This window comes from Rhinatrema bivittatum, chromosome 3, assembly GCF_901001135.1.
Source record: "Rhinatrema bivittatum chromosome 3, aRhiBiv1.1, whole genome shotgun sequence".
Lineage (NCBI taxonomy): Eukaryota > Metazoa > Chordata > Amphibia > Gymnophiona > Rhinatrematidae > Rhinatrema > Rhinatrema bivittatum.
In genome coordinates this window covers 83397728-83411240 of record NC_042617.1, presented here as the reverse complement: position 1 = coordinate 83411240, position 13513 = coordinate 83397728, and positions in this window count along the sequence as shown.

The window sequence follows — 13513 nt, the reverse complement described above, 5'->3', positions numbered from 1 at the left end:
AAGCCCAACATGCGTATTAATTAGTAGGGATGTGCATCCGTTTTCCACGTATTTGTAATCCGCAACTTATTTTGTCCTATCTGTTAAATACGTGAGGAGGCGAAACGCATTGCGACCCCCCACGTATTTAACAGATATCTGTTTTATTCGGCCTCCTAAATAAAAATTTAAACCCCCTACCCTCCTGAGCCCCCAAGACTTACCAAAACTCCCTGGTGGTCCAGCGGGGAGTCCAGAAGCCATCGCTGCACTCGTTTGCCGGTTTCATCACGGCGCCGATAGCCTGTGTCACAGGGGCTCCCGGTGCCATTGGTCAGCCCCTGTCACATGGTCACCGGCGCCATCTTGTGCTCCTACCATGTGACAGGGGCTGACCAATGGCACCGGTAGCCCCTGTGACATAGTATGGGCAAAGGCTATCGGCGCCATTTTGAGTCCTGGCATCGGACGGCAGGTCACTCCGGGACCCCCGTTGGACCCACAGGGACTTTTGGCCAGTTTGGGAGGGTCTCCTAACCCCCACAAGACTTGCCAAAAGTCCAGCGGGGGTCCGGGAGCGACCTCCTTCATGCCGGCCGTCCGATGCCAATACTCAAAATGGCGCCGATCGCCTTTGCCCTCACTATAACACACATAGTGAGGGCAAAGGCGATTGGCGCCATTTTGAGACTCAAAATTGCCGTCCGATGCCAATACTCAAAATGGCGCCGATCGCCTTTGCCCTCACTATAACACACATAGTGAGGGCAAAGGCGATCGGCGCCATTTTGAGAATTGGCATCGGACGGCAATTTTGAGTCTCAAAATGGCGCCGATCGCCTTTGCCCTCACTATGACGGCGATCGGCGCCATTTTGAGTATTGGCATCGGATGGCCGGCGTGAAGGAGGTCACTCCCGGACCCCCACTGGACTTTTGGCAAGTCTTGTGAGGGTCAGGAGGCCCCCCCCAAGCTGGCCAAAAGTCCCTGTGGGTCCAACGGGGGTCCCGGAGCGACCTGCCGTCCGATGCCAGGACTCAAAATGGCGCCGATAGCCTTTGCCCATACTATGTCACAGGGGCTACCGGTGCCATTGGTCAGCCCCTGTCACATGGTAGGAGCACAAGATGGCGCTGGTGACCATGTGACAGGGGCTGACCAATGGCACCCGTAGCCCCTGTGACACGCCGTGATGAAACCTGCAAACGAATGCAGGGATGGCTTCCTGACTCCCCGCTGGACCACCAGGGAGTTTTGGTAAGTCTTGGGGGGTCAGGAGGGTGGGGGGTTGTAGTTAATTTTAATTTTAGCTGGGACACTAATTTAACTCGCCGTAGTAACGTATTTACAGATCGACAACTTATGGAATTCTCCATACTTCCGCATGAAACGGAATTGACCCCCCACAAATACGTATCACGAATGCAACAAAAACTTTTTGGCTGCACATCCCTATTAATTAGGGGATGTGCGAATATGTTGAGCTTGCACGCAACAAGTGGATTTTAAAAGCCGCCCAGATGTGCGCGTAAATATAGCAGTGCACACATCTTGGAAGTTTTCAAAAAGGGACAGGGCATGGGCATTTCAGGGTGTGAAGTTGAGATGTGATCATAAATACTTACATGATCTGGTGCACGCCAAGCCCCCCCTGCTGTGTAAGTTATAAAATAAAGATAAATAGGCAGATCTATGAGATTTTAAGGGTCAGGGCTAAATGGGAGGAGCGAAGCCTAATTAACCATGGGAGTTTGAAAGACCTCTCTCTTAATTGGGTGAACTGGAGGATGAACTGGTAAAACTGCAAATGGCGTTAGTGCATGCCCCCTTTTAAAATCCCCCAATTTGCATGGTAGAAACGGCATTTGCGTGCTCTTGCATACACCCACTTGAAATGTGGCACTTGTGCTTGCGGTTAGGCTATTTTATAACTTGCACATATATATGCATGCAAGTTTTAAAATAGCCTCATCCCTGGGTGCAGGCTGACAAACATGCACACATGTGCGCCCGCATACTGGTTTGAAGGATACCGTCCCTTGTAATTATTACTGAATTTATCAGCAATATTAATGACCACCAGTTTTAATTAACTAAAAGGTGGAAGCATTAATAGTTACTCCTTCAGTCACACTATCACTTCTTGCATAAAAAAATATAACCATTTAAAAAACATTCCTTTATTGAAAGACTATAGACAAGGAATATGAATTCTCTCTCTATTTCTTATCTAGTTAGCTAGGAAAGTTCAATATGTCTACAAGACACATAGAAGGAACATATAAACATACTGGAAAATACCAGCATGAAGAGAGTAGATAGGTTTCTATTTATTGGTTTTGTAAAGAATAGGATAGTAGGGTGAAGATAAGAATTAAAAGACAACATATTCAAGATCCAGAAAATTTGCCATGAGCAGTAGAATTGGGTTAAAAAAAGTAAAGTGTGCCCACCAACAATTATACAACAAGAAATGTGAAAGTAAACAAAGAAAGAAAGAACACTGAAGTAAAGACAATAACGGAAAAGAAATATATAATATACAAACAAAAAGAAAAGGATAAACATTAAAAGTGCAAACTGACCACTAGCTGCTACACATACTATGACAGGAAACACAATGAATCACATTCCTTTAAAAGACAATTTATTTATTTATTTATAACTTTTTCTATACCGAAGTTCAAGACAATAGACAAGACAATTTAAAGTAATACTAGTATAAGACTGAAGTAAGTAATATATGTTAATTATCTGATATAGTTTTGTAGATGATACTATATAACTGGTTCCAGAATAAAAGGAAAGAAAATAAAAGACATATATATTTGTCCTATGTTTGTAGATATCATAAACGTTGCATGCAATATTTTTGTTGCCATGATTTAGATTATTCTCATAATAATTTTGAAAAGAAAAAGGATATAATCAAAGTATTTTTCCAATATTCCAATTTCCTTTTAATATTACCTCTGCAATACTACATTGGATGGATAGGTACCCCATCACACTATACCTAAAAGGAGAGAGGGATGTCTGGGAGTGACCCTGAGCTCCTAGCTTACATTCATACCTTACCACTGGTCATTAATTCCATTAGCATGAGGGGGCTCCCCTCACAGGGGTTTACACGTGTGCTACATTCCCACTGTGCCTCTATCTCTGGTGCTCCTCTTCACACCCCCTAGCTGCGAGTATCTCCTTCCTGTATGCAAGATGCTGGACTGGAGGGCAAGTTTCCATTTCACCCAATGATCACAATGCGAGGCAAGCAGAAGTTTCAGTCTCACTTGCACTTGCTGCTGCAAGGAATCCACAAAAAGCAGCACCTGTGTTTCTATTCCCTCTTGCACTTAGAATCCCTCTCCTTCAGAATATTTACTATAGGGTTGATACCTCCAAGGGTGGCACTTCTGGGACTCAGATCCTCCATGGCATTCTTGAAGGGTATCAAGATTTCTATCAGTTGCCTCATCACATCACTACCCAGTCATGATAGAGGGTGATCCACACTGATCTATGTTTCCAGACAGATCATAAAGGGTGTCTGTTATTCCACTACCCTCTGCATCATCAATATAGGTGGAATATGTGACAGAGAGGTCTAGACAATAAAACCAATGTTAAAAAAAAAAAAACTTTTAGTGTGAACTCATTAAAACATTTAAACAGGATTTAATGTGCTTTGCATTGAAGTTTACCAAGGGCATGATAAAATGTTCCCTCCATAGTGTGGCCTCAGTACAAATGTGAGTGTTAACACAGAAAAGTGTGATACCCATGTTATCTGCCAGGAAAACACCATGCTAACTAGCCCTAAGTGAAAGGGCCACTTTCCTGGGGGAATGTCCTCCCTCTAACATCCTTAAAGAATGTGCTGACCTCTATACTTAGTATCACCATTTGAGGCACCTTCTCTCAACCCCCCTTCAGCTATGTGTAGACACACTTGGATCATGGCATCTTGATCCACCCTCCCAAACCCAGCAGCAAAGACAGCCTTATCTTTTATACCACCTCTCAATCCTCCCCTAGCAACAATGATGTAGCCCCCTTATAAGTAGTAAAGTATCACTAGGTTGCTTCATTCAGAGTTTGGCAGCTGTGCCAGCAGGAGAGCTGTGCAGTCTCTCTTGCCAGTGAAGATATTAGGTACTATCATTAAGGGTAAGTACCCATTCCAGAGGAGTGATTCAGCATGGTTGGACCCTTATTAGTCTCTTGAGGGAGGCTATATCATTCTTGTTTGTGGAAGATTCAGAGGGGGCTACTCTGGATGGAGATGTGGTTGCTGCTGAGGAGAATAAAGAAGGGGTGCTATCGAGAGGAAAGGGAACAGCACAGTTTTAATGGGGGTTTTGAGATAGAAAATTCCCACTGCTAAGCAACCCTTTCACTATAGGTTGGTTAGCATGGGGAGATTTTGCTGCCTCATGCCCAGTAAAAAGTTAATTGGTTGGAAGGTGAGATGCGCCATCCAACCAATTAACTTTTTACTGGACATGAGGCGCCATCCAGAATTGTACACAGTATTCAAGGTGCAGTCTTACCATGGAGCGATATAGAAGCATTATGACATTTTCCATTCTATTAACCATTCCCTTCCTAATAATTCCTAACATTCTGTTTGATTTTTTGACTGCTGCAGCACATTGAGCCGACAATTTTAAAGTATTATCCACTATGATGCCTAGACCTTTTTCCTGGGTGGTAGCTCCTAATATGGAACCTAACATCATGTAACTACAGCAAGGGTTATTTTTCCCTATATGCAACACCTTGCACTTGTCCACATTAAATTTCATCTGCCATTTGGATGCCCAATCTTCCAGTCTTGCAAGGTCCTCCTGTAATGTATCACAGTCTGCTTGTGATTTAACTACTCTGAATAATTTTGTATCATCCGCAAATTTGATAACCTCACTCATCGTATTCCTTTCCAGATCATTTATATATATATATTGAAAAGCACCAGTCCAAGTACAGATCCATGAGGCACTCCTCTGTTTACCCTTATCAGAGATATGGCACTGAGAGCAGGAAGATCACAACACCCCTGGTATCAGGGATAGGGCACTGCGTGCAGGAAGATCACAACACTCCTGGTATTAGGGATAGGGCACTGCATGCAGGAAGATCACAACAGCCCTGGTATCAGGGATAGGGCACTGCATGCAGGAAGATCACAACACTCCCAGTATCAGGGATATGGCACTGCATGCAGGAAGATCACAACACTCCCGGTATCAGGGATAGGGCACAAGTTCTAGTCACATTGACCGATCACATTACTTTTTTTGTCAAGCTACCAACTGTTTCCATTTCCCATCCTCCATATATTGTCAGTGGGAACCTTGGTAACATGAATAAATAAGAGGGCAGCCAATAGGAATACATATTCATTCCTAAACTGACCTTAACTGACCTGAAAAGTGTCAAATTGTTAGTGCGCGCTAACAATGGTGAACTGAACCAGACCCACACTGATCCCTGTGGCACTTCACTTAACATGGTTCTCACTTCAGAGTAGATTCCCATTTACCATTACACACTATCTCCTATTAGTCAACTAGTTTTTAATCCATGCCACCACCTTGGCGCTCAGTCCCAAACTTCTCATTTTATTCACAAGTCTCCTATGCGGGACCATATCAAAAACTTTTCTGAAATCCAAGCAGATCACATCGAGTGCTCTTCCTCAATCTAATTCTCTAGCCACCCAATCAAAAAAAATCTATTAGATTTGTCTGACAGGACCTATCCCTGGTGAATTCAAGTTGCCTTGGGTCTAGCAACCCTCCAGATTGTAGATAGTTCACTATGGGGCGGATTTTAAATGCCCTGCGTGCGTAAATCCGGCTGGATTTATGCGCGCAGGGCCCTCACGCGCCGGTGCGCCTATTTTGCATAGGCTGCCGGCGCGCGCAGAGCCCCGGGATGCGCGTAAGTCCCGGGGCTTTGTAAAAGGGGCGGGGAAGGGGCGTGTTGGGAGCGTTCCCGAAACGACGCGGCGTTTCGGGGGTGTGCCGCAGCGTTTCGGGGGTGGGCCCGGGGGCATGGCGCCGGCCCAGGGGCATGGTTGAGGCCTCCGGACAAGCCCCCGGGTCGGGTGACGGCGCGCCTCCAGAAGAGCCTCCAGAAGAGCCTCCATTAATTTTCCCACCACAAAGGTAAAGCTAACTGGCCTATAGTTTCCAGCCTCTTCTCTGTTACCACTCTTGTGAAGTGGGACCACAACCGCCTGTGGCACCATGCCTGTTTCCAGGGATCTATTGAACAGGTCTTTCAATGGACCCGCCACCACATCTCTAAGCTCCCTTGGTATCCTGGTATGTACCTCATCCAGTCCAATGTCTACTTTTAGTTTACCTAGCTCTTCCTATACATCCTCTTCTGTAAATGGAGTTTTATCCACCACATCCCCAGTTATGGTCTTGTCAACAAGCAATGATCCTTCTACGGGGTCTTCTTTAGTGAAAACTGAACTAAAGGATTTGTTTAAAATTTCTGCCATTTCTTTGTCCCTCTCCACACATTGCTCCATGTTACTTTTCAATTTCCCTCCACCACTTCGGGCCTCCCTTCTTTCTGTGATATATCTGAAAAAAATTTTGTCATCTCACTTTACTTTTCTGGCAATCCTTTCTTCTGTTTTACTCTTTGCTTTCCTTGTTCTTTCTTAGTTTCTCTCAGTTTCACCTGGTATTTCTCCCTGTGTCCTTCTTTTTGGGATCCTTTATACTTCTTGAATGCTGTTCTTATTGCCTTTAGTTTTTCAGCCACCTCCTTTGACAAACAGATCGATTTCTTTTTCCTCTTGTTTTTGTTTACTTTTCTATAATATATAGATTTGTTGCCTTTATAATAGCTCCTTTTAATTTGGCCCACTATTGTTCCACATCTTCTAGTTCTCCCTCCAGGAAAATCCCCATTTTGACAAAGTCTGTGTTTTTGAAATTCATAACTCAGGTCTTCATGCGATTTCTCTTTATCTTATTTGAGATATCAAACCATACCATCTGATGAACACTGGTGCTCAGGTTGGCACTTACCCAACCACTAGAGACATTATCCCCATTTATGAATACTAGATCAAGTATCACACCATCCCTCATGGGTCCCATTACCTTTTGTTGAGCAGAGCCCTTTGAAGGGCATCCACTATCTCTCTACTTCTAGTAGATTCCACAGAAGGGATACTCCAGTCTATGTCCGGCAGATTAAAATCTCCAATGAGCAACATGTCTCCCTTCCTTCCCACCTTTTGGATGTCTTTGATCAGATCTCTGTCCAGTTCTTCTGTCTGAGTTGGAGGCCACATGGGGACAGGCTTAACCTGTAAGATGCTAAAGAGCATCACTTTAAAAATGAAACATTCCCCACTTCAAATATTGCGCTTCAAAAAATAATAACTTTTACTTAATGGAATCAAGCAGGTACAAAAATAAACACAATACAGATTACATAAAATCAGAAACAGGAAATTGTTCTTTAGATTCCAAAACTCATATAGAAGTACTGTATATCAATTCTTTATGTTGCTTAAGTAATGTTCACAAACACATAGGATTCCCTTGGTATGCTCAACAAGGCTTCTATCTCTTTCAGCCCCACTGAAATGCTAGAGACTCTGTTTCTTTCTAACACATCTACTCACAAATAACCAGTTTCTCCAGAATAATCCTTTCCTTGATGTCTAAGGTTTGGATCTTTCTGAATTAACCTGTCATATGCGGGAATGGATACTCCTCTCCTATGAATCCAATTAAGCCTCATGACAGAGCTTGACCCCTTTGCTGCCTCTCCCCAATCTCTCTCCAGGATGTCTCTATTTAACTTCCAACCCCCTAGTGACTCACAGAGTCAGCATTTATAGTCTTCTAACAATGACCCACCCTTTAGGGATGGACCCTCCCTCCTTTCACTCCTAAGTGTCCAGTTTCTCTCTGGTCATTACTCTTTTAAAACATTAGTGGGACCTAGTCCACTCTAATATGTATGTCATTTCCCTGTGATTTCCAAGTCAGAACTGTGCAGATTTCTGAATAGAAATGTGTTTTCGCATTCTCAGCTACTGCTAAATGAAAATGATCTTCTTGTTCTCAACACTGTTAGGGCTTTACAGGCTAACTGTCTGATGGCATCTTAAGCAGAGAAAGCATACTGTTTTCATTGAGTAATAATGGAGAAATTAAATCATGATTCAAATCACAAAACTCAGTAGATCTGACTGATAAGTCAATGGGCATATCTACACACTGAACCCAATACTCATTATTTTCAAAATGACTCTGGAAGCTTATACATGCTTTAAACAAGAAGTGGATTATACATCTTTCTGTTGTAATGTATATTTACATTGTATCAAAGTCTTCCATATATTACATAAAGGTGCATTAATACCTATTTGAAAGTCAGAAGGAAAATATTGCATGCCAAAGTAAACATGCTGAACCTTGTTTTTAAATGAATTCAAAACAGCATCATATATCCAAACCAATATTAACTAGCTATTCCCATGTAGTCTTAAATTTTCCCTTGCAGAGTTAACCTCATATTAATTTTTGGCGGGCTCTCTTTGCTTAGCCCTAATTGCCATCCGTATATAGGTGGTACATAAGTAAGTCACCGAGTGGTTATAATCATTGGTTACTCTGCAGGGATGTTTTAAATTATTTGTTGTGTTGTATTTGCAATGTCCAGGCAGTGTGGTTAATAAGCTAGTGTAGCAGGACAGGAACAGCTCAGATATCGAACTGGCTGGGGCCCGACACGGCTCGTGTTTCTGTTACGCTTTCTCAGGGGCCAGGAGGTGCCAGATGATTACACCGTTTGTCCATGAATCACTTCTGCTACCAGGATGCAGCTATTGCCGAACCTTGTTTTTAGGCATCAGTACACTACATAGATCTTTAAACTGATGTTTGAGCTACCCCTATTATAGTGCCACCTACCACTATGTTTGCTATCATCAGCTGCTTAGTTTCTGAACAAGTCTTCTATGAATAGAACTAGTGAGCCTATGAAAGGGAAAGTGAGATCAATAGCACAAAAAAGCAAACAACCTGCTGCTGTGATCCTGATGCTTTATCTTTTTTCCTTGAATTGAAAAACAGAGAAAGTATTACCCCCTGCAACTGAAAAAGAACAAACAAGAAGAACTTAAAGATGACACTCCTTGAGGCAAAGACCATTGCAGTGCTTGCACCTATTTGCTTTCAGTACACACAGTTTTGATGTTTTTTTTATGGCTAAACACTGAAAATGAAATACAGTGAAATGGATTCATTGAAAAAATATAATCATAGATGTACAAACACAATATAAGGCAAGTCATTGTTCCCTTTTTGCTGTTGCTATTGCAATTCATTTTTCAAAAAATCACCAGTATATTAATGCTATGCTGTATAAATAGTAAAGAAAGTAATTTTACTGACATGGTGTCAATGTCTGCCTATCAGCGTCTGCCTGTCTCAGTACCTACTGCCACTTATCATTTTCTTATTTACCCACAAGGAAACAGGAAAGAAAAACAATATAAGAATGATTGTTTTATTTGAGTTGAGAAACTCTTTTTGAGGATATATGTTTAAAACTGCCTGTCTACTTGTATAATATGCTGGCTGTTGTATGCAGTTGCCCTCCAATCATGCTGCTCTACATATGCAGAACCAATATGAAGCTACAATAAGTAAAAAACAAAAACAGAGGTAATGTACTCAGATGGGCTGAAATTTGCAAAGTCCGCTTTGCTCACAGAAATGGCAACTTATTTATTTATTTATTTATTTTTAGATTTTTATATACCGGTGTTCCTATATGAAATAAAGATCACATCGGTTTACATTGAAACAGAACATGAAAATTGCCAAAAGGCATTACATAGAACAAGGTTATGAAACTTGGAAAATAGTACATAAGTTCAAAATTTAACAATAACGTTGTAACATTGATGACCAAAAGATAAAGGAAAGAAAAGAAAAAGACTTAAACTTGTGTGCCTAAGTTGATTTTAGGCACGTTTCCCTTTTGGGAGGGGTAATTTTGTAAGAGCCTTCACATGAAGGAAAAGCACACACAAATTACACCAATTTTCAAGGCAAATTTATGCACATATTATGTTCACTTTGAAAATATCCCAGTAAAACTATCCACATACAATGATACCTGCCAACATTTGTGCACAGATGGTTTTTGGGAACCTAGACTGAGGTCAAATAATTTTACTAGTGCTTCCTGAACTTTCACACTTTTCTATTTGAGTATCTTGTTTAGTATCCTATTAGATCCACAAGCTTTTTTTTGTAGCTTAAGTGTCTGGAGGAAATATTTATACCGCTGTCCAGTGATTTGGGGTAATCTTTCATTTTCCAGTAAGTTTAGTTTCTCAAGTATTTTTTTGTCTTATATGAGACATTTAGGTTTGATCTTTTTACAGAGGCACCAAAAGTGCTCAGTCAAGATTTTATAATTCTGGATAGGTAGATCAGGTATGGTTTGGGAATTAAGTCCCTTCTACATTTCCAGGAAGGACAGGCTATCTGTGGCCTCTTCAGTGCCAGTGCTAGCATTTTTGCTGCCCTGTGAGAACAATTATTGTGCTACCCCTCCCCCCACCCAATTCATTCAGTCACTGTCCCAGGTCCATCAAATAAAGCCAAGCTCCTTCCTGCAATGTATATTTTTAAAAACTGTCCTCCCCTCCACAAAACCCTTGAATAAGAAAAGGTATTAGGTACCCTAGGCAAACCTTACAGCCTTGCACACTCTCCATCACCCTCACCCACACACACACACACACACACACACACTCCCACACCCTTATAGACACTCACAATTAAATTATGTATTTATTAACAATTTTACATGAAAAAGAACATTCAAGAGTACAGTCTTCTGAGGCAAAAATATCACTCACAACATGCTTATTATATTTACATGCAGTCCTGTGGTGCCAACCAGAAAACTGCAAAAAAAGACACTTCCAACTCCTATGGAATAAGACTTTTTACAATGTGTGTTGGGTATGGTCTTGGCCCTCAGAAAGCAGCCATGAATAAATAGAATTATCATTATACTATAGTAAACCTCCCATACCAAAACAACCCTAACAACCTTATCTATGAAAAAGCATCACTGCACATGTTACACTGGGCCCTAGAATACCAATACAACTCTTATTAAGAAACCAGGTTCCTATAGATCCCTACACAGAAATTACATGCCAGCAAAATACCTCACTTCGGTCACATATTCAGAGTACAGAGAGACCCTCACCAAATAATATAGAATAAAGAGGTCAGAAAATATAAATAGAAACATGCTGAGAAGATCTGAACTGGGATCCACAACAAGCCAGCCTCTATATGCAGATCAACAATGGAAAAACAGAAACATTACCATTCTTCATAAAACATTAAATAATAAGATCAAGACATATAAAACATAAATCATAATAGTAAAATTATATTCATAAAAGATTAAATATTTCAAACCAGTTAATGAATAGAATATCCAAACTTCCCAAACAATACAATATTTCAAAACATCTAATGAATAAAAAATCCAATAATTAAAAAAATGTTCTATTCCCCCCTGCTCCCCGGGTGTACTACCTCATGTAAATGTACGGTATGTACACCTGGTTGCACCGGGCCTGAGCCTCTTCAATTTCAGGGTTGCCTTGCAATTTCTCAAATTATGAATGTAAGCGTAGCATATATCTTCCTTATAGGCCTCTCTCTGCTTTAAATTAGAGAATTTCTTCATGTTATTTTCTTAAGTAAGGACATAAGATGAGCCATGCTGACTCACAGCAATGGTCCATCAAGACCAGCATCATGTCTCCAATGTTATGGCTGCTGGCCGCGGTGGTCTGCAACCGGGGCCGGCCACTCACTGACGTGGATGGGCCATCTCTGAAGTGCCGTCGCTCTCTTTGCAGCCATTCCAGCCGCTGCTGAACATGGCTGCGTCTCCGGCCTGCCTTCCTCCTGGTTGCTGACTCCTCCTCTGCAGGGCCTTCTTAGAGTCATGTGCACGTCTGATCTCTAATATTTAAAGGCACCATGACAGGAAATTGTCACGGCTTCTCCCTGGGAGCTCCTCCTACCTGATTTCTATTTAAGACAAGGTCTGCTCCTCAGACCTTGCCTTGGTTTCTTGGCTCCTGGTGCTGTGTTGGTGCTGAGTTCCTGCTTCCGTGTTCCTGTTCCTGTATCCTGTGCTCTGCAGTCTGACCTCCCCGGACCTGCTCCTGTCTTTCTGCCTGGTCCCAGCTCCTGCTCCTTTCCTCCTTGGACGGATCTTCTGGATTCTGACTCCTGAACCAGCTTCCGACCATTCCTCTGGCTTTGACTCCTGGACTGGCTTCCAACCTCCCTCAGGCTTCCGACCTCAGACTGAACATCGACCTTTCGCCTGTCTTCACGGGGTCCACCTAAGTCCAGCTGGCCCCATGCACCTAAAAGGCTCAATCCGCGGGGAACGGGCTGGTATTGGTGAAGCTCCAGTCGGCCCCTGCATCAGTTCAGCCTCACCTTCTGATGGTAGGGACCTGTGAGGGTCATCTCTTTCAGGTAGCTCCAACTCTACCTCGAACAAAGGATCCACCACTCAGAATCATAACATCCAACAACAGCCAATCTAGGTCACTAGGAAGTAACTGGCACATCTCAAAACAGTCAATGCAATCAGGGGCATAGCCAGGACTGAATTATTTTTTTGGGAGGGCCCAAGGTTAACAAAGGGGGTACTATGCTAGACCCCCACCTCCATCCCATGTACAATCCTATTATATGCTAGAACCCACCTCCATCCCATGTACCATCCTATTATATGCTAGACCCCACCTCCATCCCATGTACCATCCTATTATAGGTCTTTACAGCAGTGGCTACAAATCCCTTTAATTTCTGGCAAAACTCTGTATCTTATGTGTTTTCAATTTTCACTCTCTCCTTGCCTTAGCTGTCTCTCATGATCCCTCTGTGGTTATGGCAGCTACTTTATGTGTTAATCTCTCAGGATTGCTATATAGCAATTATATAAATTAGCTTCCAACCAGATAGGCATTCCAGAACTTTTAAGAGAAGGGAGGATAATTTCCTGCCAAAACTAAACTGTGAGACTTTAATGGCCTAAAATCTTTACAGGATTAGCCCAAGAGCAATGTTGTGACACTCACCCTTGCTTCCATGGCCAGACTTTCCACCTTGAAGTTCCCTTTTCCACTGTGCCTTGCTGTCGTACCCCAGAGGTAACACCTTGCTAGTCTAAGGGGCTGTGTTGCACCTCTCATGGTGCTTTTGAGCCTTATAGCCACTCTTTGGCTGCTTGGTGTTATGATTTCTGCCCACAAAGCTACTCTCCACGAGCAGGCCTCTTACCTCGTTTCAAGTTGCCGCTGCCCACTCACTTCCCTCTGTGGCCTAGTGCCGCCAACAATCTGCCTTGTGGCAGGGAGCCACCGCCGGGGTTCTTCCTGAGTGACAGCGGGAGGCCGCTGCCGCTCCGACGTCATCTTGCGGTATGG